A 26924-nucleotide genomic window follows, 5' to 3' on the forward strand; every position below is an offset into this window, starting at 1 on the left:
TTCCCATCCATTCCCTGCTTGTGGCCTGGGAAAGCAGTCGAGGACGGCCCAATGCTTTGGGACCCTGCACCCGCGTGGGAGACCTGGAGGAAGTTCCTGGCTCCTGGCTCCGGATCGGTGCGCACTGGCTGTTGCGCTCTCTTGGGGAGTGATTCATCGGATGCAAGATCTTCCTGTGTCTCCTCCTCTCTGCACATCGGACTTTGTAATAAAAATAAATAAATCTTAAAAAAATAAAATGATTCCCTCCAGGAAGGTGTTTTTCTTGTCAGGCAGGCTGAGGCTCGGGAGCGCATCGGAAGCACATTATCCTAAATACATATGTTAGGACGCATCTTCTATTTTGGATAGCTTCTTTGGCATCGTAATCATCTCCGATAGTGCCAAAGATGAAAATCCATGTTTGAACTAGTCATAGTCCTCCTCCCAGTTCTGTTAGCACTGACTTGCCCGCTGTTTCCAGTTGCAGCATCTCCCACAGCTCCCCCAGTGAGCAAATGGAACAGCCACAGGAGTCTCTCACATGCCTCTCCCCGAAGGCCGCTTCACTCCGCTTTAACACTATTCTCACTTTGTTGTTGATCAGCACTTTTAACACAAGCTGAAGCAACTTTCTTTCCATCGTGTGTGATGGACACATCGGGTGCTTAGCAGTTGGGAAACGTCTCCGAGCGTGGGAAAGGCATAGTCCCTAATTAACTGCCCAGAGAAACGGTTTCCCAGTGCCAGGACCACTTAAGCACTTCTGGTGGTGTTTGTGGGACCTGAGGGACATGATGCTACGTTCTTAACCAGGCAGACTAACAAGCTCACACTCTGTAATGACTTAGCAGCCCCACTCCTAGGAGGACTCCAGATGTTCCAGCATCTCAGGAGCAACTCCACAAATTCTTGTCAAGCACCGAGGGCCCAAGGGATCAAACATTCACTAAGTTTGCCCTTCGAGTACTACTCAGTTTTATTTATTTATTTTCCTTTAAACTTGGAGACAAAGTTAATGAGCTTTGTTGTGTTGGCTTTGAAATAAAAAATATTCAGCGAAACTTGAGACATGTGAGAGTACTTCAAGAAGTCAGTGGAAAGGTGAGTTTAAACACGGTTTTTTTTTAAGATTTATTTATTTTTATTACAAAGTCAGATATACAGAGAGGAGAGACAGAGAGGAAGATCTTCCATCCAATGATTCACTGCCCAAGTGACCTCAACGTCCGGTGCTGTGCCGATCCAAAGCCGGGAACCTGGAACCTCTTCTGGGTCTCCCATGTGGGTGCAGGGTCCCAAGGCTTTGGGCCATCCTCGACTGCTTTCCCAGGCCACAAGCAGGGAGCTGGATGGGAAGTGGAGCCGCCGGGATTAGAACCGGCACCCATATAGGATCCCGGGCATGTTTAAGGCAAGGACTTTAGCTTCTAGGCCATGCCGCTGGATCCGACAGGGTTTTTTTTGTGCAAAGTTTGAATTCAGTATATAGTTTTTTCATCATGTGCATTTTCACATGGGTTTTTGAAAGATCTCTTTTATGGCTGGATTTTTATTTATTTTGCATCAAAGCAAGTTTCTCATTTAATTCTGCGCTCAACATAATTTTTGAAGTGCTTTCACATGTGGAATTAAGGCAATTTGTAAGTATCCCTCTAAGTTGTTGGGAAGGATGCTGTGTTTTAAAATCTGTGTTAACAGTTATTCTTGAAAATTCAAAGAAACCTTTAAAATTTTTTTCCAAAAAGGGAGATATCTATACAATTTACTTCAAGTTCCAGAAGATTCACTCTTAAGAAACACTGCTTCATCTTTCCACCACTTATCAAGTCCTCATTGTTAAAAGCTCCGTAAGAAATTTTAAGAGAATAGTTGCTAAAGAGATTGTCCTAACACATCGCATCTGACCTCTATTTGAACCATTGGGTGCTATCAAACTATCAATATTTAAAATATAAGAGAATTATTATTCTCAACTCACATTTGAATCATGCAATATAGTTTTCCTTTGCACATTATTTTTACTTTCTCCTTTAATCATTATTTTTAATAGCCTGCTAGTGTATTTTTACAAGGAATTAACTCCCTGTACCAACTCCAATGAATAAATAGAATTGTCTCTCTAGAAGCTGGACAGAGTGTGGAATTAAACCCAGGCTGAATGTTCATGGAGAGATCTGCTCATTGTGACACCCGACAGTATTGTTATCTGGTGAAGCGTCAGAAATATGGTCTTTAGAAATGGAGGAATATAGAACCCAAGCCAGTCTTGCAGGAATGATGTGCTTTCTGTTTTCAGAGCAAAGCAAAGAATAATTCAATCACATGCTCATTGTGAATCAAACTAATTCAGAATTATTTCAGAACCCATTAGCAAAAAACAGTATTTCGATCACCTTTGCTGACAATTCCCTACATTCAGTGAGCAGCCAAGAGAAGTAAAGGTTAGGTTTCTAGCTTGGATTTTTACCATCAAGTTGGAAAGACGGAATTAGCTCCTGGCTGACCAAGGTCATTGTGATATGCTAAGCTTCGAACCTATGTGATGAAGGGATTCAAGGGTTCAGAGAAGGGATTGAGAAGGGGATGTTCCTCGTCAGGAAGCTTCATACAGAAGGTCCAGGTACAACGGGGTGAGGATAGGGTAATAACTGAGCCCCGTGCGATGGCTCAATGGTGAAACTCTCACCTTGCAAACACGGGGATTCCGTAAGGATGCTCGTTTAATGTTCTACCTGCTCTACTTCCCATCCAGCTCCCTGCTTGTGGCCTGAGAAAGCAGTAGAGGATGGCCCAAGGCCTTGGGACCCTACACTTGATGGGAGACCTGGAAGAAGCTCCTGGTTCCTGGCTTCGTATCAGCTCAGCTCTGGCCTTTGTGGCCATTTGAGTAATGAATCAGAGGGTGGAATATCCTTCTTTCTGTCTCTGGTTTTATCTGCTTTTCCAATAAAAATAAATAAATCTGGGGCCCGGCGGTGTGGTCTAGCGGCTAAAAGTCCTCGCCTTGAAAGCCCCGGGATCCCATATGGGCACCGGTTCTAATCCCGGCTGCTCCACTTCCCATCCAGCTCCCTGCTTGTGGCCTGGGAAAGCAGTCGAGGACGGCCCAATGCATTGGGACACTGCACCGGTGTGGGAGACCCGGAGGAGGTTCCAGGTTCCCGGCTTCGGATCGGCGCGCACCGGCCCGTTGCGGCTCACTTGGGGAGTGAATCATCGGATGGAAGATCTTCCTCTCTGTCTCTCCTCCTCTGTGTATATCTGGCTGTAATAAAATGAATAAATCTTCTAAAAAAAAATAAATAAATAAATCCTTTTTTTTTAAATGCAGCTGTGGCAATAGGCCATCATGAATAAGGCACTTGAGAAAAGTTCTAGACGTTTTTAATATTATTTCTGCACCAAGAATCAAGAAGAAAGAGAACACTTCTGACGTTCCCAAGTGTACACATTGGTTCCTGCAGGGTTTGTCCATGTTGTAGTTAATTTTGCTAAACTCCTCTCCCTGAGCTTGACCCCACAGAGCACCCAGGAGAAGTGAGCCTTTCATTCTGGGGAATCTCCCAAAGAAACTTCAGGTGATTAAGATCATTCCTGTCATAGATACGAAAGGAACAGTTAGGCCTGAGCTCATGCTTTTTAAAAATATCTGGGGTGGGGTTGGATGAAAGGATTATGTAGGAAATGCCACAGTCTGAGGGATTGCTGAGGTCAAGACAATTATTCTGGGAGCTGGGAGTTTATAGGAAGCAGCTGGAGGAGTAGCTGGGAGGAACAGGGCTCGTGCAAGCTCCTCTTGTCCCAGCAGCAGCAAGTGAACCTAAAGAGAGCCAGCTGCTAGCTGCAGGAAGGAATTTAATGAACGAGTCAATCTCCTCTCCACTAAACTGCTTCGTGCACGTTCCAGTAATCAAGTTTTACAGCAAGTGTCACATTAGCCAACTGTGATCTAAGTACAAAACATTACCCTAAGTAGTATATCCCAAACCAATTTCTCTGACCCAACCCCAAATCTAAATCATTGGGACTTAAGGTCCACTTCAACCAGAATTATGCTCTCCATAAGGTCTTGTAGAGAAGGAAAAAAAATGTTGAGTTAATGACACATGCCTGGGAGTCAGGGTTAATTCAGTTCTGGAATGGAATGTTTGACTTTCTCATTATCTCAACACCCTTCCCTGTCTGTCTTACAAGCTAATAGTAGTTCTGGCTACTTATTAGGTGCTTACACTATGCCCAACATGGTACTAAGTGCTTAATGGCTTGCTACTTCATATAACACCCTATCAGAATCATTCTGCAAGGCAGATAATTAGCTCAATTTGACAAGTAGGGAGAAGTCCGCCAACAGCCAGGAGAGAATGCGGACCTCACAGAGCATGTCTGTAACTCCATGCCGGCTGTGTATCTCCCTGAGCCTCGATGCCCTTTCTGTGCCTTGTGCTCACCCAGTTTGGGGAAGGCCCAGCTCCCATCCTAAGTTCTCCAGCCAAGGCCTACTGCCTGTACTGCTCTCTCGCTGCTCACACCTCTTAAAGCATCTGCTGCAGGAGCTTGGAAGGACATCACATTAGTAGAATGGAATTGTGGGTATTCCACACCCTAATCAGTCCTGAAGCTTATTGATTGAGTGCGCACTCTAAGGGAACGGGCCAAAGAGCTATGGATGGATTAGCCAATTTAATTCTATAATGAGACTATGCAGTCAGCACTCTTACGTTCTTATAAAAGTGCAAACTGAGGCTGAGAAAGATGAGATAACTTCCCTATAGGCACAGGGTAGGAAACTCCTAAATTGGTAAAGACTGGGAATTCAGGATTATAGGCGTTAAAACGTGTAAAGTATGTAGAATAGCATCTTACACATACCACGTATTGACTCTTAACTCCCTCTCCGAAAGCATTCTGTGTTTTCCATCCAGTTGATTCATCTGCCAAGGAGGAAAATGGAACACCTGCAGTGAGGCAGATGCTGGCTTTGGAGTGCTCATCGTTGTCAGCTCACGCATGCATTCAACAAATATTTATTGAGCTCCTGATCAAGGTCTGCAGGATACGGCAGCAACACAAACCACATCTAATCCTGTAGAGCGTGTTCATGAGCTGCATTTCTACACAGGGCAAAACTGAGGCACACTCATTTTTCACTATGTGCAAAAAAATAACTCATGATGGATTAAAGACCTAAATGTGGGGCATGGTGCAGTAGCCTAGTGGCTAAAGTCCCTGCCTTGCATGCATTGGGATTCCATATGGGCACCAGTTTGTATCCTGGGTGCTCCCTGCTTGTGTCCTGGGAAAGCAGCACAGGATGATCCTAGGTCTTGGAACCCTGTGCCTGCATGCGAGACCCAGAAGCTCCTGGCTCCTGGCTTGAGGTTGGCTAAGCTCTGGACATTGCAGGCACTTGGGGAGTGAACAAGTGACCAGAAGATCCTTCTCTATTTTGTTTTCTCTGTAAATCTGACTTTCCAATAAAAAGAAATGAATGTTAAAAAAAAAAAACAAACTAAACATGAGTCCTGAAGCTGTGAGAAAAGAACCGAGAAAACACTGCAGAACATTGGAATTGGCAAGCTCTTTTTTTTTTTTTAAAGATTCATTTTTTATTACAAAGTCAGTTATACAGAGGAGGAGAGACAGAGAGGAAGATCTTCCGTTCGATGATTCACTCCCCAAGTGAGCTGCAACGGGCCGCTGCGCACCGATCCGAAGCCGGGAACCAGGAACCTCTTCCAGATCTCCCACACGGGTGCAGGGTCCCAATGCAGGGTGCAGGGTCCCTCGACTGCTTTCCCAGGTCACAAGCAGGGAGCTGGATGGGAAGTGGAGCAGCCGGGATTAGAACCGGTGCCCATATGGGATCCCGGCGCACTCAAGGCAAGGACTTTAGCCGCTAGGCCACGCCGCCGGGCTCTGGCAAGCTCTTTAAGACTCCCAAAGTATAGGAAAATAAAGTGAAACCAGACAAATGGTGTCTCATCAAACTAAAGAGCTTTGGCACAGTGAAGGAAACACTCAACAGAGCAAAGAGATCATTTCTAGTATGGGAGAACATATTTGCAAGCTACCCATCTGACATGAAGTTAAATACAGAATATGCAAGGAACTCAAACAACTCAATAGCAAAAATAATCCCAAACAGTCCGATTTTAAAATGGGCAGAAGATACAAGCAGTCATTGCTCAAAAGAAGACATCTGAATGGCCAATAGATACATGAAGAAAAATGGCTCACCATCACTAACCATCAATGAAATGCCAATCAAATCCACAAGAAGATTTCCTCTTACTCTGGTATGACTGGTTATTATCAAATAGGCAAAAGCCAGTCAGTGTTGGCAAAGATCTGGGGAAAAAAGAAATCTTGCACACTGTTAGGGGGAATCAGTATCGTCATAGTGCAAAAAATCTCATCACTGGGGACACCGCAGACGGAGCTGAAGGTCATTGTGTGAAGTCAAATAAACCAAGCACAGAAAGACAAGCATCACATGACCTCATTCACGTAAGGAGTCTAAAAGAAGATAAAAATATCAGGGTGACTAGCAGAGGCTGAGCAGGTAAGCAGTGAAGAAGGGTGCAGAAGGATTGATCGACAGGTGCATAGAAATAGTTAAACAGAAGGAAGAAAATCTGAGGGTTTACTGCACGAGAAGGAAACTATTGATGATGTTAATGTATTACATATTTCTCTACTTTTAAAAATCCTGGACGCCAGTGTTGTTGCATTGCCAGCAAAACCACTGCCTGTGATGCTGGCATCCCATATGGGTGTTGGTTCAAGTCCCAACTACTCCACTTCTCCTCCCTGATAATGCACCTGGGAAAGCAGTAGATCTTGGAACCATGTCACCTATGGGAGAGACCTAGCTGTTGCAGCCATCTGGGGCGTGAAGCCATCAGGAGATGGAAGATTTCGCTCTCTGTCTCCCTCTCTCTCTAACTCTGCCTTTCAAATAGATTCTGTTTTTAAAAAAAGTTCCAGGTCTTTTCTTCAATGGAGATAATACTGCTTATGTCTATAATTCCCCTGATATAATGTATTATCTGTTCCCCATGAAATTTAATGTGTTTGGAAATCAGGAAGCTGTTATTTCCCACTTCTCATATGTGTGCTGTGTCCTGGTGAGGTGACCTGTCTTCCCCGCACACAGGGAAAGATTAAGCTCCCCTAACTGGGGGTGTGAGCAGAATGGGGCCACGGTGGGAATGAATGGAACAACGCTCTGCTTTTTTTTTTTTTTAAGAGTTTCTAAGTTAATCCTAGTAAAGCGCCATAAACATCATTGGTCCAAAAGACATAGGGAAATGATTATGGTCCAAGGGAAAAATTTTGTCTTGAGAATTGTAAAGTACATTTTATTAACACTTTTGATTATTTAATACTCCTGCCATCATGGACCTTGTACCACACACCGTTTGAAGAACTTTAGCAGCCCTGGTGCCCTTCCATCTCAAGTGGGGTGCAATGTACTGTTTGTGAGCTGTGTGATTAAGGTCAATTCTGCTCACCACTGAGCCTGTTTCCTTAGCTGTTATCTGTTACGAGGATGATGAAATCTCTCTCACGTGCTGCTTAAATCAAATGAAAGGAGCCACGGGCTGGTGCCCTGGGAAGTGTTAACATTGGCATCATTTTGATAATAGCGCTTTTGAAAGAGTTGGATGTCTCTGCTTGCAGGAGCTTCTGAACCATGATGACTGGAGCCGGTGTGAACAAACCTGAGCCATGGGGGACTGGCCGTGGAGTAGAAGGCTGTGCATATGCCCTGTTCGACTGCATTGGTGAATGGTTGCTATGGCACGTGTTTAGTCATCAGTCTTCCCATGCCCCACCGGTTCTCAAGCCCACACGAGAGGTTTCTTCTGGGTGCTCCCACACACTCAATTTTGCCTCTCTACTTTCCTGTCCAGCACCTCCACCAGACCTGAGCACATCTCTGTTTCTCACCATGGCATCCTCAGTACTCAACAGACATGCTGTGGTTAAGATGGCTAAGAAGATGTTTCTGTTTCTAGACTGAAGAGGACTTCTATACAGTTGCTACGTTAGGAATAGTTATCCTCTTCTGATCACAAATCCTTGGTCTAAAGGATTGGTCCTAACGTGACCTTGAGACTAGCTCAACATGCAAGGTCACACTACAGGCACTCAGAAAATATCTGTTGCTGATTCCTGGATGTCTTCGACCCATGGACGATTTATGTAACTGATTTTCCTTGATGATCAATATGTATAATGAGGATAAATTCTGTTTTGGGATTTAAGCACGGGACAGATGGTCCCTTTTAAGAATTCAGCCTCTAAAATATAAACAAGCTTGAAAGCGACTGGAAGGAAAGCCAAGCAGTGTCGTATTATTGAACCCTTTTGGGTCACACAAATACCCTTGTCAATTTGAAAAGGGTCAGTGTGCATCGTGTTGGCTGGAAAATTTCATACATTGCCAGGGGATGAAATGGCGTTGAGAATGAAATGAAATGTCATCCACAGTGAAATGAAATGCCGGGGAAGGGGTAAGGAAGACAAAGATGCTAGAGTTGACAGTCGGAGGCAGACAGCTGTTTAGCATAAGTTAATTTGCCAGCTAGCTCAGTGCAAACCGATGCTCAGAGCTTGCTTGCTCTGTGATGTATTAGATTCTGACATGAGGGGAGGGCGAGGGAAGGCGAAGCAAAGCAGGCAACGAGGCCATTTCCAAGGACACGATCTGTTTTATAGAGCAATTGTGGATGCACAAGGAAGACCACGAAGAAACTGACAAGTGCTTTTCATCATTTTCAGGCTCCTGCTCTCCTTGTGGCCATGCCAGCTCCTTCTCCGGAAGGCAGGACCGTAACAGCTCTGATGAATCGAGTTAAACTTTTGGCGATGTTTAAGAGAGTTTGCTTGAAGTTCCCAGAGATGTGCATATGCCCGCACTCAAAGTGCAAAGCTAATATTTTCATGAGAGGCAACCAAATGCAAGTCAGCCACACAATATACCTAACTCTTAGAATATGAATTTATGTCAGATGTTGGCAAGTAAGGCCCATGATTATAATTTAAGCAACATTTAAAATGGAAGTATAGGGGCTGGCATTTGGGCCTGGCAGTGAAACCACCATTTGGGACACCCACAGCTCTTATCAGAGTATCTGGGTTCAAGTCCCAGATGAGCTGCCCTGGGGACAGCAGATGACAGCCCAGGGAAGTAGGTGCCTGTCACCTGCCTGGGAAATCGTTCCCAGCTCCCTGCTTCAGCTTGCACTTGGCAGACATTTAGTTCTTCTTTTCTATCCCCTTCTCTTTTCCTCTATCTGTGCCTCTTATACTTAAAAAAATGGAAAATAATAAGACTTCTGTAAACCTGAAATATTCAAAAAGACTACAAGAGAAAGTGTCTCTAATATTCAGAAAGACTAGCAAAAAGTGTCTCTAATACTAAACAGCAAACAACATAATTCCTACTACAGTATCCTAAATGCAGGGAAACTCAGAAGCAATTGTATAAAAGAAAACGTGTAGCAGGTGACACAGACAAGCACTGTGAGGACTGTGAGCTGTTCCCCACGGGGCGCCTCGGACGCAGGCACTCCATCACTGTACGGGAGAGAGGTGAGCCTTCTCAGCTGACGGAAAACCCAGGCCTTTTGACATTTGAAAGTAACTGTAATTTCATCCAACCTCCATTACCAGTTCAATGGTAATGTTCAATGGTGCTCGATGAGAATAAAGGCTCAGGAAGAGACAAATCAGTGTTCTAGAAAGGAACCATTGTATCCAGCCTAAGTTCAGCTTCTAATTGGGTGGTCATTTTTTTTTCCTTTTTTTTTTTTTAAAGATTTATTTATTTTTACTGGAAAGGCATATATACAGAGAGGAGGAGAGACAGAGAGGAAGGTCTTCCACCTGATGGTTCACTCCCCAAGCGGCCGCAATGGTTGGAGCTGAGCCAATCTGAAGCCAGGGGCTAGGAGCCTCTTCCCATATGGGTGCAGGGTCCCAAGGCTTTGGGCTGTCCTACTGCTTTCCCAGGCCACAAGCAGGGAGCTGGATGGGAGGTGAGGCCTCTGGGATTAGAACCGGTGCCCATGTGGGATCCTGGCATGTTCAAGGCGAAGACTTTAGCTACTAGGCCACCACGCCGGGCCTGGTCATTTTTTTTTTAATCCTGACTGCAGCACTTCTTTCCGCCTAATTTCAAAGCACCTGGTACAAAGACATGGGAGAGATAAGTAGGTGAGGTTTATTTATTTTATTTTTTAAAAAAATGTTTAAATTTTTACTGTAAAGCCAGATTTTCAGAGAGAAGAAGAGACAGAAAGAAAGACCTTCCATTTGTTCGTTGGTTTATTACCCAAGTGGCTGCAATGGCCGGAGCTGAGCTGATCTGAAGCCAGGAGCCAGGAGCTTTCTCCGAGTGTCCCACGTGGGTGCAGGATTCCAAAGCTTTGGGTTAATCTCTACTGTTTTCTCAGGCCACAAGCAGGGAGCTCGATGAGAAGTGGAGCAGCTGGGATTAGAACCCGGCAGTGCAAAGCGAGGATTTAGCCACTAGGCTACCGCGCTGGGCCCATCTGAGTGTTACTGTGAGAATATGCCACCTACTGACAGCTGCTTCAGGAAAAACACAGGAGGAAGAGTAACCAGATGTAAAAAGTGTCTGTGGGAATTCAACCTCGGGGCTTGGGTGGAGGGAGCTCCCAGCAGCGTGGAGGCTGCTGGGGGTACCTGAGCCAGGTCAGACTCTATGCTTGGGGCGCTAGCCACAGCCACTGCTGCCACTCGGTGAATGAGTCCTGGGCTTGTCTAGGCCTGAGAGTCTTCTCCCTTCATGATAAGTACACTGTGAAGGGATGTCTCAGGAGCTCAGGTCGGTCCCTGGCTCCACCCGCTGCCCCCGTCTTGGGCTTGTGGGTAGCCAGAGCATCAACCAGCACCAGGCTTCTCTAGCTGGCCACCTGGTAGCGAGCTCTGAGGTCTTAGGAGTGTGGAATTACTGTCTAGGAACATGCATGGATAAGGCCACCATACATGCAGGTGAGGAAGGAATCCTGAGGGACTCCCAACTACAGGGCCACTGTACCTGCAGGTAAGCGATGCGGCTGAGAGCTGGTAGATTGGAGGGGAGAGACCTGAAGATCTGTGTGGGTCAGACTGATACACCAGCCCACACTGGAGTCCTGAGTAGTGTTTGTTAGCGTGGAACATTGCTGACCACCACATGCCAGTCAACGTGAAAGCTAGGGCTGGGGACCTGTCTAGCTGGGTTTAGATCCCAGAACAGGGCATGAATCACATTAGGCATGGTCATGATACCAACCAGCATGTAAGAGAACCAGGTCTGGGAGGGATACGTGGGCCCAACCCTATGGAAATACAAGTCCCACTGGTTAGCTCAAGAGTTGGGGTGTGAATGGGATGAACTAAGTGTGATCATGGAACCTGCCATCACGCGTGGGTACAGGGACCGAGAATAGTCTGGGCAGATCCAGGCCTAGAGCCTGCATGTGCATTCTAAAATTTTTAAAAAGATCTATTTATTTTTATTGGAAAGGCAGATATACAGAGAGGAGAGACAGCGAGGAAGATCTTCCGCCTCCCCAAGCGGCCACAATGGCTGGAGCTGAGCCAATCTGAAGCCAGGAGCCAGGAACTCTTCCAGGTCTCCCACACGGGTGCAGGGTCCCAAGGCTTTGGGCCGTCCTCGACTGCTTTCCCAGGTCACAAGCAGGGAGCTGGATGGGAAGCGGGATTAGAACCGGTGCCCATATGGGATCCTGGCACGTGCAAGGCAATGACTTTAACCACTATGCTATAGCACTGGGTTCCCGCATGTGCATTCTAAAACAGGGTGTGGGACAGGCTGGGTCATAATATTCAGCAGCTCATACAAGGCCAAGATGAAGGGACAGTCTATGCAGGGCAAGGGCCTGGCACCTACTGGTATGCATGAGATCTGGGTCAGGCAGTGGGCTGAGTAGGGGAATGTGGGAAATTCCCCTAGCAGGTCACAGCTCCTGCTGGTGAGCACATGGTCCAGGCCTGGGGGTCAGGTAAGCTGGGCAAAGCAGTCCCAACTGTTGGTTAATTTGTGAGTTGGTGCTGGAAGGGGGCGGACCAGGTAGGGCTGAGCGAATCTTAGCTTACCAGCAAGTGCAGAAACCAGGCTGGAGTGCAGGTTATGCCTGGCTATGTTATCACACCTACTGATTTGCATGAGCCAGGGATAGGAAAAGACTGAGCAGGGCCAGGTTTCAGCTCCTGCCAGTAAGAGTTGGGACTGGGGGCAGGCTGGATCAGGCCAGGCTGCAGCATCTAAAGGCAAAAGCCATGACAGGTGAGGGACTATGCCAAACTAGGTTGTAGCAACCACAGCACGCACAAGATCTATAGCTGGGAACAAGCCTGGTTGGGGAGCTACAGGGATGCCCTGACTGGATTGTGGTTCCCACTAGTGAGTACGAAGGCCAGAGTAGGGGCTGCATTCTGGTCTGGATATGGCTGTAGTGTCCCTCGGCACAAGTGTGAACTCAGTCTGGGGTTTGCCGGACTGGGCTAGATTCCAGCACTTGCTGGTCCTTGTGAGAACCAGGACAGGCTAGGCTAGGTCTTTGCCTTTGCGGAGCCGGGTATGAGCTGTGTCTGGTTGTGGACCAGGCTTGGCTGGGCTGTAACACTCAATAGTAAAAACAGGAATAAGCTAAAGGCTGGTCAAGAGTTGAGGTGTGAATGGGCTGAACTAAGTGTGATCATGGAACCTGCCATCACTCGCTAGGACGAGAGGTGGACTAAGTAGGGCTGGTACATGGACCCACTGGTGTGTGCAAGATCAGGCACTGGGTGAGGTTCTGATGGAGGAGCTTGGGGAATTCCTCTGTTGGTACACAGTTCTTGCAGGTGAGAGCAAGAACCACTATAGGGAGTAGCCCAGATGAGGCCAGGGAACAGTACCCACCAGCATACATTTGGCACCAGTCGGGGTCGAACCAGGCAGGGCCAGTTCACATTACCCGCTGATGAATCCAAGCACCAGAATGAAGTGTGGTTCGGGCTGGGTCCAGTCACAACACACACCAGTATGCTCGAAGGCTTGAACTGGGTGCCAGCTGGGCTAGGCTAGGCTTTAGCCCCCACCAACCTGAGCTGGAATTGGGAGTAGGCTGGGTCAGGCAGGGCTACAGCACCCACTGGCAAAAGCCGAGGTGAGGCAGGCCATGCCAGACCAGGTCGTGGCACCCAACTAGCACGCGCAAGACCCGGGGAAGGGGCAAAGCTGGTAGGGGGAATGTGGCGGGCCCCCTTGCTGGACCACCACTCCCACTGGAGAGCTAAAGTTGGGATGGGGGCAGACCAGACCAGGCAGGACTGCAACACCTGTGGGCCTCATGTGAGCTAGATCAGGGAAAAGCCAGGCTGGCCTGATTGTTCCTACTGGTGCAAGCATAAATCAGAGTGGGTGAGGGTTAGTTGGACTTTGCCGGAGCATTAGCTGGCAGATGTTGACACTGGGGGATATCTATCAAATTAACCTGCAGAACCACCTGCAAAGTGCAGGATCCGGGATTGGGAGTGGATCCATTAGGGAAACAGTGGACACCTCCCTCTTGGGTTGCCACTCCAACCGTGAGTATGAGAGCCAGGACTTGGGCAGGCATGGCTAGACAGAGAATTGCACCTGCCAAAAGGTGTGTGGGCTGGATAGTGGGGATGGTTGGGTTGAGCTAGACTTCAATGCCATTGACATGTATGAGAGCTGAATGGGGTGTGGGACAGACTGGACCAGTCTGCTGTACATATTGGCAAACATGGGAACCAGGGCAGGAGGCAGGCCTGGTGGGGGTTATTGCGGGTCTCTCCGACTAGGCTGAAGCTCCCACTGGTTTGTGTGAGGGCTGAGAGTGTGGTGGACAGTATCAGGCTGGACTCCAACACCCATTGGTTTGTGTAGAAGACAGGACTGGAGGCAGAACTGACCCAGCAATTGCAACCACCAGTGTGTGTAGGATGACTTGAGCAACGGACCTTGCTGGACCCTGTATTGGCATGAACATCCAAGAATCAAGACTGGGATCACTTCAGATGAAGTTGGCCCCCGCCCCAACCGAATTGCTGGACTCAGAACCAAATCCACGAAGAGAATTGCAGGTACCATGGTCTGACCATGGAGTGCGAGTGACAGAGCTGAGCCTCCTCAGTGGATCAGACAGAGCAGTGGACAGCATATCCAGGTGCACATGGAGGATATGGCAGTACATTGGAGGCTGCGGTGGACACCTGGTACCATGACAGAGGACAGAACAAATTGATCAAATACCCCAGTCATGGGCTGGCAGTGATTATCTGGGCAAACGGACACTCTAGGGTGGACTATGTCAACCAGTGTATTCTGGAGTGATTTTATTGTGCTTGGAGTGGTGAGATCAGCAGTAATTTGAAACTATTGAACTATCAAACCTCTTTAGCAGGACCCTCACAGCATGCCCCACATCGGGGACCTGGAGTGGTGTTGGGTGATTGTCGTCCTCCCTCCCAGGGTGCAGAGGCATCTGGGAGGCTGGGTGTGGCTTCTCTTCCTGTCTCCCTCCTTTCCCCAGATACAGGGAGGAAAAAAAGAGAATGTGGGAATGGTGCTCTCTTCCACTTTCCTGTAGCCATTGACCCTTATTACCCTAATCAGCTATGATCAAAAATAAATATAATTAGTAAGAAAGTTTTTTTAAAAGTGTGGGCCCGGGCCCGGCGGCGTGGCCTAGTGGTTAAAGTCCTTGCCTTGAACGCACCAGAATCCCATATAGGCGCCGGTTCTAATCCCGGCTGCTCCACTTCCCATCCAGCTCCCTGCTTGTGGCCTGGGAAAGCAGTTGAGGACAGCCCAATGCCTTGGGACCCTGCACCCGTGTGGGAGACCTGGAGGAAGTTCCTGGTTCCCGGTTTTAGATCGGCACAGCACTGGCTGTTGCGCTCACTTGGGGAGTGATTCATCGGATGGAAGCTCTTCCTCTCTGTCTCTCCTCCTCTCTGTATATCTGACTTTGTAATAAAATAAATAAGTCTTTAAAAAAAAGAATAATAAAAAAAGTGTGGGCCCAGTGTGATGGCTCAATGGCTAAAACCTCACCTTGCAAGCTCTGGGATCCCATATGGGTGCCAGTTTGTGCCCTGGCTGCTCCACTTCCCATCCAGCTCCCTGCTTGTGGCCTGAGAAAGCAGCAGAGGATAGGCCAAAGTTTTGGAACACTGCACCCATGTGAGAGACATGGAAGAAGCTCCTGGCTTCAGATTGGCTCAGCTCCGGCCATTGGGGTCACCTGGGGAGTGAACCAGCAGATGGAAGATCTTTCTCTTTGTCCCTCCTCCTCTGTAAATCTTATCTGCCTTTCCAATAAAAATAAATAAATCTTTGTTAAAAATAAGCACTTTTTTATTTTTTAAAAAGTGTCTATATCTTTGAAATTAAGTTTAAATATAAAGCATAGTCATAGTATAATGCAAATTTAGGAGTTTATTAGACAGAAGACATTTGTGGTATGCCTTGCCCTATCTGCAAACAGTACTACATTAAAGCAAACAGCACAATCATATTTTAATGCAATAACTATGTTTTTTAAGCTTGACTTAAAAAATACCACTATTCGTTCAAAAGAGAAGTATATGAAGAGACAGAAAGAGAGAGAGAGAGATCTCAAACACCGCCAGCAGTTGGGGCTGGAGCAGGCCACAGCCGGGGTCGGAATTTTATCCCAGTTTTCCACATGGGTGACAGACACCCAATAACTTGATGCTTTTCCTGGTTCCTCCCTGAACACATGACAGCAGGAAGTTGGAATCAGTGGAGCTAGGACTTGAACCCAGGTACTTTGCCGTGGGTATTCAAAGCAGCAAAATTTTGAGATTTAAAAAGTACAAATACATAGTATAAAGAGCAGTTGTGGGGCTGGGGCAGGTGCTTATCCAGCAGTTGATAACGTGATTGGAGTAGCCATGTCAGAGTGCCTGGATTTAAATACTCAGCTCTGGCTCCTCACGTCTGCTTCTGGCAGTGGTGACAGCTCAAGCAGCTGTGTTCTGGCCATCCATGTGGGAGCTCTGGGTTGAAAGTCAACCAGTGTGCGTGTGGGTAGGCGAAGGGGATACAAGTCCCGACATCCCAAATAGGTGCCAGTGCATGTACTGCAAGCCCCATTTCCAATCCAGATCTCTGCTCATGGCCTGGGAAAGCAGTGGAGGATGGCCTAAGTCCTTGGGATTCTGCACCCACATGGGAGACCCACAGGAGGCTTTTGGCTCTTGACTTCAGACTAGCCCAGCTCTGGCCATTGTGACCATGTAGAGAGTGAACCAGCAGATGGAAGATCTCTCTGTCTCTCAGATTCTCTATAAAACTCTACATAAACTTGCCTTTCAAATAAAAAAATTAAACCTTTAAAAACAAAGTGAGTCAGTGGAATTTTATTTTTATGTTTACATAATTGAATATGGTGGGAAGGGTCAAGGATTAGGGGGACATTGGTGGGACTATTGTTTCAAAGTTTTCTTTTTCTTCTTCCTGTATCTGGGGGAAGAAGGGAGTTAAGGGGATAAGTTGCACCTAACCTCCCAACTGCCTCGGTACCCAGGGATGGGGAATGGCCACCCAAAGTCATCCCAGGGTCCCTAATGTGGAGCCTCTGCTTGAATGGTTTCACTAATTCTGAAATGCTGTCAATCTCGTTACCCCAAGGCTGAAGAAATCCCTCCAGGGTCCACTGGCTGACATAATCCACCTTAGAGTCTCTGTTTACCCAGACATTTGCTGTCAACACTTGGCTGGGATAGTTGACCAGTTTGTTCTGCCCTCCATCCTGTGTTTTGGCATCAGATGTCCTCTGCAAGACCCAGTGGACTGCCATATCCTCCATGTGCATCTGGTATGCCATCCACTGCTCTGACTAAGCTACTGAGGGGGCCCAGTTCTGACACATGCATTCTGTAGTCAGACCACAGCTCCTCTGATTCTCCCCATGATTGGAGAGGTTCAATTGGCGGGGGGGTCCCTTAAGAAACCTCATCTGACGTGATCCCAGACCTGACTCTTGTATGTGCTTGTCAGTTTGGGATCTAGCTCTGTCTATCACCCACTTCAGCCTGTGCTCACTCTGATAGTTGCAGTTCCTGGGTTGGTTCTGTTGCCAGCTCTGCCTCTTACGTAAACCAATGGATGCTGTGGCTCAGCCCAATCCCACCCACCACACACTCAGCAGGAACTATAGTCTAATTGAGCAACAACCAATAATCCCCACCAGGCCCAACCCTAGTTCTGGCTCCTGTGCTTGCCAGTATATGCAGCAGACTGGTCCAGCCTATCTCATATCCCATTCAGCTCTCTGTCTCTCTGTCTCTCTTTTAAATATTTATTTATTTTTATTGCAAAGTCAGATATATAGAGAGAGGAGGAGAGACAGGGAGGAAGATCTTCTGTCCGACGATTAACTTCCCAAGTGACTGCAACAGCCAGAGCTGTGCCAATCTGAAGCCAGGAGCCAGGAGCTCTTCCAGGTCTCCCACACAGGTACAGGGTCCCTAGGCTTTGGGCCGTTCTCGACTGCTTTCCCAGACCACAAGCAGAGAGCTGGATGGGAAGTGGGGCTGCCAAGATTAGGATGGGTGCCATGTGGGATCCTGGAGTGTTCAAGGTGAGGATTTTAGGTATTACGCCACCGCGCCAGGCCCATTCAGTTCAGTTCTCTTACACATGAGTGGGCACTGAAGACTAGCTCAACCTAACTGGCCCCACTATCCAGTCCAAACTCATGTTAGTTAGCAAGGCCCACCCCAGCTCTGGTTCTCATGGGAGTTGCAGTTCATTAGAGAGGTGCCCACTGTTTCCCTACGGGACCCACTCCCAGTCCTGGATCTTGCACTCTCCAGGTAGTTCTGCAGTCTAGCTTGACAGGATTTCCCCCCCAGTCCCAGCACTTACTAGCTGATGCTGTGACAATGCCCAACCAGCCTGTGCTTACTCTGGCTCATGCATGCACCAGTGGGTGCAGTTGGTTAACCCAGCCTGGCTCTCTCCCAACCCAGTTCACATGCAGGCCAACAGGTGTTGTGGCCCTGCCTGACATGGTCTGCTGCTGGTCCCAGTTCTAATGCTCACCAGCTTACCAGTAGGGGCAGTGGCCCAGCAGAGGAGACCCCCAAGATCCCCTATCAGGTTCGCACTACCCACTGCCCCACCAGGTGTGTTAGCAGTTGCTGCAATCCAATCTGGCATGGCCTGTCTCACCTCGGTAGTTGTCAGGTGGTAATGTAGGCTGGCCCTGATTGCCCTGTTCCTAATTCCAGCTCATGTTGGTGGGTGTTGCAGGTTATCCCAGCCCACCCAGCTCCCAATTCTGGCCCTGATGTGAATTGGCTGGTGTTGTGGCCTAATCTGGACTGTCCTGTACCCCATCCTGGTTCTCACATTACTTTCATATGATTCAGTGGGGTCAGAGACCTAGCCCACCCAGTCCTACACCCACTCTGGCTCTCACGAGCATCAGTGGGTCCTGGAGGCTAGCCCAGTCTGCATATTCCAGACCCTATCCACACTATGCCAAGGGACACTGCAGCCTTGTCTAGGTCAAATTGCCATACCCATACTACTTCTCACACTCACTTGAGGGAACCACAATCCAGCCAAGGGCATCCCTGTAACTCCCCAACCAGGCCTGTTCCCCACCACAGATCTTGTGTGTGCTGGTGCTTGCTCTGACCCAGCTTGGCATAGCCCATCCCCTGTCTTGGTTTTTTGTCATTGGGTGCTGCAACCTGGACTGACCTAGTTTACCCCCAGTCCCAACTCTCACTGGAGAGTACAGTCTGCTTCCATCCATGCTCATTCAAAAAAAAGTATGTATGATACCCTAGCCCAGTATGACCCACTTTTGAGCCTTGTTCCTGCACATGCCAGTGGGCTAAGCTTAGCTTGGCCCTTCCCAAGCAATCCCCCTCCAGATCCAATCGACCCACTTGTGGATGGGTGGAGCTTTCTTGCCCAGCCTGACCAACAGCCAGATCTGAATTACATGCTCACCAGTGGAAGCTATGGCCTACCAAGGGAGTTTCCCAGCTTCTCCCACCAGGCTCACTCTCAGACCTAGCTCTCACATGTGCCAGCAGGTGCTAGGCTCTTCCCTGGTATAGTCTGCCTCTTTTGTTCTGCCCTTATATGAGCTTGTGGATGTTGTGGCTCAGCTTGCCCCGTATCCTATTCTTGGGTGCATTTGTAGGTGCTGCAGCCTGGACTAGCTTGGCCTGTTCCAAATCCCAGTACATATGAGTGTTAGAGGATTCCAATGTCATGCCTTGTTCAGCCCGTCACCACCCTCAGCTCTTAAGCAAACCAGCAAAAATTGCAATTCCACATATCCCCCACAGAATTTTCCCCCAGACCTGGTTCTCTCACGTGCTGGTTAACTTCATGGCCCACTACCCATCTTCTGTCTTCTGTTCTGATTCTCACTGGTGAATACTATGATCTAGCCCTGCCAGGTAGGCTCCCAGCTCTAGCTATAGTGTGTGTCCATGCAAACTAGTCCAGCTCAAGTCTCCCATGTGGGCTGGTGCATTGGTCTGACCCATAAGCGTCCTCCAGCTTCTCACCTCCAAACTGCTGAATCTCAGCCCCCTCACTTCTCTGCAAGTACAGTGGCCTTGTTGGTGGAAGTCCCTTAGAAGTCACCCCTCAGAAGTCACTGCTCACCTGCAACATAGTCCCTAAGTGGTCCTCCCTCCCACACTTCTTCCCCCCACCCCCAGATCAATCCACAGTCCCAGCTCCTGGGATTGCACAGGTTCCCCAACCTAGCCTTCTGGAGGCCAGTCTTCAGGTGGGGTGGAGTGCTCATCTGGGGCTCTGCCCTCCCACTAGGATCCCAAGTTCCTGGCACATGTGTTGACTTGGGACCTTACCCCTTCGCATGCCCAAGATCCCGGCCCATTCAAAATTCCCCAAGCCCTGTCCAGCAGCATACCTGACCAGCACATTAACCAAGAGCTCTTCCCTCCCTTCCCACACCCCGCCCGGGACCAAGCAATAGGAAAATCTCCAGGCTTGCACCACCTGCTTGCACGTGAGCCCCCAGATCCTCACATGCCCTGCTGGAACCATGTCCCATATCCTACAGAAGTCTGCACCTCCAGGCCCTGTACCCATGAGCCTGGCAGTTGTAGGCCCCAAAATTAACATTCTTAGCATCATTTCCCTGAATTTGGGAAATTCTGTGTGTCAACTGAATTGATCCCTTTCAGCCTAAATTACTCTTATTCCTTAACACTCTCCTACTCCACACCCCCAAAGAATGTGCCAGTGGAGCCTGGATACCTAGAAAGAGCCACTACCGAATAACTTTTCCTTTTTCGATTTTATTTTTTAGTTTATCTTACTTACTTGAGAGGCCAAGAATGAGAGATGGAGGAATCTCCTATCTGCTGCCCACAATACCCTGGACTGGATCAGGGTAGACCCAGTAGCCAGGAGCCAATCCGGGTCTCCCACCTGGGCGGTCATCACCTAGGGTGCATATTAGCAGAAGGACGGAAGTGAAAGCAGATCCAGGTCTCAAATCCAGCCACTCTGGTGTTGGACGTGGGCATCCCAAGCAGCCTCTTGGGATGCTATGCCAAATGCCTGCGCCTGGGCCCTGGGGGGTGCTTCTCAGCCGAGGCAGGGCAGCTGGAGGCTCAGGGCTTCTCATCAAAGCCTGCAGGTATTATGGGGAGAGGGGCTTTGGCCTGTGGAAAGCTTCCCTTTGGATCAGTGCTGTCCTACAGTGTAGGCCCCGGTCTCCCAAGGGTTAACTCCACAGCTTAGCTTGTTTCTAAAGGGTAACAGGATGGGCAATCTTGGCCTAATGCATTTTAGCCCCTGGCTTGACTGGAAGTACCTCTTCCCTGCTTCCTCTTTGTTAAGATGCCCCCAGGGGAGCTTAGGAGTTGATTGAGCATTGGGATAATACTGGGAGGGACTAAGAAGACTATAAAAGATGCAGGCTGACCCCAAATAAACGGCATTCTGTTTACAAGAGTGACCCACTGCATGTTGTCTTGTGTGTTGTCTGTTTGTAACCCTAGTCCCTCCGCTCGGCTTGGGGTACGCGGCGACGCGGGCGTTGTCGACACTACAGGATCTATGAGGAGTCTTCAAAAAGTTCATGGAAAATGTGATGCGAAAATCGCATGTGAATTTCCAGTTTTCCTCATCAGAAAGAAATCTATCATTTTAATTTCATTTTCCACCAGCTTGTTGAAGTATCATGCAGATAAAGGCCAAGCTTGGTTTTGACCATCATTCATCAATAGGTGGTTAGCTATCATAACAAGTTAATTCTGAAGTAAATAATTTTCTTATAAATGCCTGATATTTTTTTAAAAATAGATTTATTCATTTGAAAAATAGGGTGACAAAGAGAGCGAGAGATTTTCCATTTGTCAGTCCATTTTTCAAATGGCTACAATGGTTGGGGCTGGGCCAGTCTTAAACCATCCAGGTCTTGTACTTGGATGCCAGGGACCCAAGAACTTGGCTCATCCTCTTCTGCCTTTGCGGGCACATTATCAGGAAACTGGATCCCAAGTGGTATAGCTGGGACTCAAACCAATGCTCTGATTCATGGCACTGTGCTATAATGCTGGCTCTGATCTTTCTTTTTTGTCCATTTTCTACATTCAAATAAGGTACCCCCAAATTCAGGTATTTTCACAGACCCTTAGAATGTGGCTTTGCTTAGAAACAGGGTTCCAGCATGAAATCATCTTGGATTTGGGAGGAAAGGGTCCTCAATGCCCCATGTCCTTCTAGAAGGCATGCAGAAGTCCACAGGGAAGGAGGCCAGGTGAAATAGTGATACTGCTACAGCCAAAGTGTGCTAAGATGTGGAGGAGCTACAGGAGATAGGTAAGGAGGTGTCTCCCGAGCCCCCGGTCAGCATGGCCTTGCTGATACCTTGACTATGGACTTGTGGCTTCAGGAGGTCTCTGAAAACAGCCCTCTGGCATCTTAGTTCAGCCACTACCAAAGTCCTAGACAGCTAACGCTAGCGTCTTTGACTTTTTAGATTCGGCTCTTTCCAGTGTATCCTTTGCAAGAATAAGATTTTAAACCAAACGAGAGATTCTCCTTGGAACCATGCTTGGCTTGCCTCACAGATTTCTTCTCACACTGCAGGGTCTGTCTCTTGCTTGTCACATGCTGTCTCGAGTCCCGCCCTGTACCACGCATCCTGGACTTTTCACTGAAATGCTTTCAGGGATGTGCTGGTGCAGGGGAGTGGGCACCCTGGCTGCTGGACTCTATTCCGGTAACGCGAGTGGACACAGTTGAATCAGGGAATTCACATTTGGAAACATCAGTGACCCTCAGGTCTTTTCCAAGAGCACCAGATCTTCAATATTTGTCTTACGTCAGTGCCCAGGCACCTGCTACTGGCATTTATAACTACTGACCCATTTGAGAGATTTTTAGAAAGAAACAAAAACAATGTCTTCTTCCTTGCAAACCCCTCCTTTGTCCCCTTGTCTGTTTGGATAGAAACATCTCCTATAGGGGTTTAACTGAAAGGAGGTCCCTCACTGCTTTCTTGTTTTAACAGCTGACTTCCTAGCTTGACATGTCAAGGCAAGGGAGCCCATGAACATTCACTGAGCGTGTCAGTTAGGGCCTGGCAGTGTACCAAGGGCTTCCCGCTCCATGCATACACCTGGCTGGAAGGACAGGACCCTCTCGATCTTCATTTCCAGCCTCCTGGTGCCCACCAACTCCTCTTGCCTCTGTGTCCCTCAGGGCACCACCGCACCACAGGCCAGGCGGTTTGATTGCTCAGATAGCTAGATTTCCTGCAGCTAATGGAAGAACAAAGAGAATGCTCTCTCTGCTGGTCCTAGAGCCCATGCTTGCTTTCCAACTGTGCAGTAGACACATCTTAAGCCCCTCGCGTTGAGCTGTCCTCTCTCCCCACCCCCCACTCTACTCCCACACCCTTGCTGATGCTTCCCAGTTCAGTTCCTGAAGTGTGGTTATCACAGGGATTTCAAAGTTGCCAGGCTGGGTTGAGGTGAGGGACCCGAGGGGCTTGCAGGAGACAATGGGATATTTGGGGGTGACTTAGGACAGCAGCTAACGCCAAGTTGCACTAAAATATTGAGCATCTGAGCAACCGGTTTGGCCATAGAAATGGAGGCAAACTGCTGTCAGCTGTATCTCGCTGTGTGACTGACACCAAATGACAACTTTGTTGAGGCCTGATTTCCACATGCCTTTGTCCTGCCTTCTGCACAGCATGGTGGTGGGTCATCATCTTGAAGATGCCGAATCTAAATGGCTTTTGCTTAAACGTGGTCTTTTCTTCCCCAAGGCTGCTCAGGGTTAACCTTGGGCAAGTGATGTCACTTATTTATACCATAAAATAAAGAGATAAGAATAGCACCCACTTGTGGAATTGTTGCATAGATTCTGTGAGTTAACCTGGCAGGTGGCTAGGCCAGGGTCTGGCAGCACAGTAACAATCAGGTGACAAAAAGTTGGCCAATGCCTGAGTCCTGTAAGTGGACAGCAGAGACTCTGGGTTCCAGGGATGGACATGAAAACCCTGGGCTGTCAGAGTGGCTGTGCAGGCTAATTCTCTGCCAGTGATGCCAGCATCTTATATGGGCACCGATTCTAGCTCCAGCTGCTCCACTTCACATCCAGCTGCCTGCCTGTGGCCTGGGAAAGCAGTAGAGGATGGCTCAAGCCCCTGGACCCCTGCACCCATGTGGGAGACCTGAAGGAAAATCTAGGCTCTTGGCTTTGGGCCTGTCCAGCTCTAGCTGTTGTAGACATTAAGGGAGTTGGTCAGTGGATAGAAGATCTCTGTTACTTCCCTCCCCCGACTCAGCAAGTAATTCAGCCTTTCAAGTAAAATAAATAAATCTTTAAAACAAAACAAAAATGAAAGTCCTGCAGGTGATAACAATGAGAAGTCCATTTTGTTTGGCTGATGGTTTCCACAAGCAGCTAAGGCAAAGACAAATCGTCAATGGTTTATGGCTTCTCCAGAATCCCTCCTGCCTTCCTGAGCCGCCACACTCCTGGCACCGTTAGTTCTGGATTTCTTCCCCCTGTCATGTCTCCTTATGTGACCTTGCATAAGTCACTCTGAGTCTCATTTTCTCTTGTGTAAAATTGAAACAGACAAGTGAGAATCAAGAAAGAGAAGGCATATGAAATGCTTTTACAAATGAGAGGCACCGCCTAGCCACGCAGGAGCAAGGCATTTTTATGATTTGTTAATTAGATGCACACAAACCTCTTTAGGAGAGAAGTGCCTCCATACAGTGTATTGAATGTGAAGGTGGACCAGAAGGCTGGAGTGGGTTCTAGCCAATTGTTACCTGCCTTCACTGAGGAAAGGATAATGGAAAATGGGCCTGGGGAGGAGGGACTGAGTTAGAAGCAAAGGTTCATGCTAGTGAGGATTTTTAAGAATTGAAATGCTGGGCTCGCCATGGTAGCCTCATGGCTAAGTCCTCACCTTGCACACACCAGGATCCCATACGGGAGCTGGTTCATATCCTGGTGGACCTGCTTCCCTTCCAGCTCCCTGCTTGTAGCCTGGGAAAGCAGATGAGGATGGCACAAAGCCTTGGGACCCTGCTCCCACGTGGGAGACCCAAAAGACGTTCCTGGCTCCTGGCTTCGGATGGGCTCAGCTCCAGCTGTTACGGCTACTTTAGAGAATGAGTCAGTGGACGGAAGATCTTCCTCCCTGTGTCTCCTTTTGTCTGTATATCTGACTTTGCAATAAAAATAAATAAATCTTTTTTTAAAAAATTGAAATGCCTTGCTCAGTCTGCCTGGGGCATCTTCCCTGAAAGTCCACAGATCTGGTGCGTAAAAAGCACATGCGGGTTATCACACCAAGTCAGACAGGAACTGTCCCTGTGAAACACCCCAGATGTCACCCAACTGCCACACCCTTTGCTTTGTTCATTCTTTTGTCAACCTAATGCTCTCCGTGCCTTCCATACCCATATCAGGGCATGGAGAGAGATGCAGACTTGCCTCCCAGTCCCGACTTTGCCCCCTCTCAGCCAGGACTCCTTGGGCCACCGCTTGATTGCTATGCCTTGATTTGCTTATCTGTGAAATGCAGGCATCTGTGAAATGCTGGACAGGGTCAAGTGTGCCTAGCATGGAGCCCAACGCTCCGACCCGGCAGCTCCAGTGAGGTCCCTCCTAGACCCCGTGTGTGCAGGCATGTCTGTTCTGTTACTTCAGTGTGCCCTGGGGATCAGCCATCCAGTCTGCCGCCCCACTCCACTTCCTCCTCTCCCTCTCCCTCACTCCATCCTCCCAGAAAAATACATCTCACTCCTTGTTTATTTGACTTGCCATTCTCTGAACTTTCGGGCTCCATTACATCTTCCTTGAAGGGAAGCGACCTGGAATTGTTCAAGTGTGACCCTCCCCAGAGGCGGAGGGTTGGACTGCATGATTTATGAACGTAGCTTCTGGCCATTGCCATCCCGGCAAGGACTCAGGTGAACCCAAGCTTTCTTTTCCAGACGGCCTCATCTGTTAGCAGAGACCTCTTTATAACACTAGAGGTCAGTGTTCCAGCAATATTTCAACTGCACTAGTTGGTTTGTTTTTTTTTTTTTCCCCAACAATAAAATTGAGAAAGAGCCCTTCAGCACCCTGTGAGTGGAAAGACATTATATGGGTAGTTTGAGGGTAACAGCTGGGATTTTATCAAGCTCTTAAATTGAAATTCACTTCTAATCTCTTCTTGTTTCTCACCCCTAAGAAACAATTCTGTGTTCTCTGAGGTGCCAAGAGCTCTCTTCCAGCGAAGATCTGGAGCTGAAGCTCCCACTGCTGACTTCTAAATCAACCTCAGCAGCTCTGGCACCCAGAGCAAGCCTGCTTCCATGGCCCAGCTCCCTCACCAGCACCTGCAACTCCAAGCAGATCCCTTCTGCCTTCCAGCTTGTTTGCCTGGTTGATGGCGATTCAGCCTGCAATCTCAAAGCCTTTACTCACCAAGTCCTATTGATTTTCCTTCTTAATGTCTATCAAGTTGGAGTAACGATAGTCTTCCCTTTATGGATTCAAGAGCATTTAATCAAGGGCACCCTTACACGGTGGCCAAGAGAGGCTCCTGGCTCAGGGCAGGACCTAACAGGCTCCCTGCTTCTCCTAGCATCATCATCGTCATCCATACAGCCTCGCCAGCTGCTGCCAAGCCCCCAGGCTATCTGGGTCTGCCTGTGACCATCAGCCCTGACCCCAGCAGGTCCCTTACCCACTTTGATGTCCACTCTCCCAAGAAACCTCTGAATCCCAGCTCATCTCTCATCCCTGGGAATTTAATCCAAATATGATTAAATAGGAAGGGTGATAGGAACCCAGTTAGCAAAGCCATCATCACATCCTGAGGTGTGTTTTAGCAGGAAGCTGGGAAGAGGAGTGGAGCTAGGATTCAAACCCACTCCAGTCGGCTGTGCATGTCTTAGCCACTAGACTGTTCTTTGGCAAACCACTCTTTGGCTGTCTTAACACCTGTCTCTGCTCTCCCCCATTTTGGGTCTCAGCCATTTGCAGGTAGCAGGTGATCTCGCGCATACCCTGCCCCTCCTCTCAGGATCGTCCTCCACCTGACCTCAGCCACTCACATCCTGTTGAAGATGCACCTTGAACTTACTGTGAAGATGGAAATGTCTTGCAGTTGTTTTGTCCTGTAGGGCAGCTTCAGTCACGTCTCAGTCACATGCCACAAGGGGCCGAATGCATCGGAAATATGATGAGAGTGAGTGAGGAATAGCGAACGTTAGCATTTATGTAATGTATTGTTTCAGTGGTTAGCATCCATATGTGCCTGGATTCTCTTTATTGTCTCCTGTTGACACAGGTGAACTTAGCTTCTTGCCAAACTCCAATCACCCTTGTACCT

This window comes from Ochotona princeps, chromosome 7, assembly GCF_030435755.1.
Source record: "Ochotona princeps isolate mOchPri1 chromosome 7, mOchPri1.hap1, whole genome shotgun sequence".
NCBI classification, from domain to species: domain Eukaryota; kingdom Metazoa; phylum Chordata; class Mammalia; order Lagomorpha; family Ochotonidae; genus Ochotona; species Ochotona princeps.